Source organism: Meleagris gallopavo, chromosome Z (assembly GCF_000146605.3).
Source record: "Meleagris gallopavo isolate NT-WF06-2002-E0010 breed Aviagen turkey brand Nicholas breeding stock chromosome Z, Turkey_5.1, whole genome shotgun sequence".
Taxonomy (NCBI): domain Eukaryota; kingdom Metazoa; phylum Chordata; class Aves; order Galliformes; family Phasianidae; genus Meleagris; species Meleagris gallopavo.
Window position 1 is genome coordinate 25,135,565 of NC_015041.2, and position 699 is coordinate 25,136,263.

The following is a 699-nucleotide window of genomic DNA, read 5'->3' on the forward strand; positions in this document are numbered from 1 at the left end:
ACCGATGGAGAAATTCCACTCCTTCCTGGGGATTTTTGACTTTGTTCCCACGTGAATAGGAAGCCCGAGGCTTCATGACCCTGATTTAGTAGGCTCCTCACTGAGACTGCCAATGAAGGGCATGAACTTCACCTGCTTTTCAAACACAGTAGAGTTCGTTCATTCACACATTTAAAAATCACTCTGATTACTAGCAATCTACTATACACTGTGCTGCACAGCACAGTCTGCATTCTTATTTACCCCCATAATGAGTAAACATCACAGACAATAACAGAACGGATTCAGACAAATACAAATGTGATAGGAGAGGTATAAAATCTACAGATAAACTATATGCTATTGCAAAGGTAAGAACACAGATCTGTTTGAGAGTCCAATCACACACCTGCAGTTATATGTTAATGTTTCTACAGTCAGAGTAATTTTTATATGACCTCTAAATTAAGAGGGTTTAACCAGGGATATTACATCCCTTTAAAATAAAAACTGCAAGCTTCATTCTTCACAAGTCTTTACAGAGAAGTATTCCCTTAGTAGTGAAATAGATAGTAATCTAGACTAGAAATGTTTGCTTAAGAATTGGAAAAAAACAGTAATCTCCCTTTAATGTGTGTGTAAAGAATCACAGTAACCACTATCAAGTTATTTTCCAGAATAGCTAATATACCCATGGCGCTGGGCGTGGGGCTGTCGGGG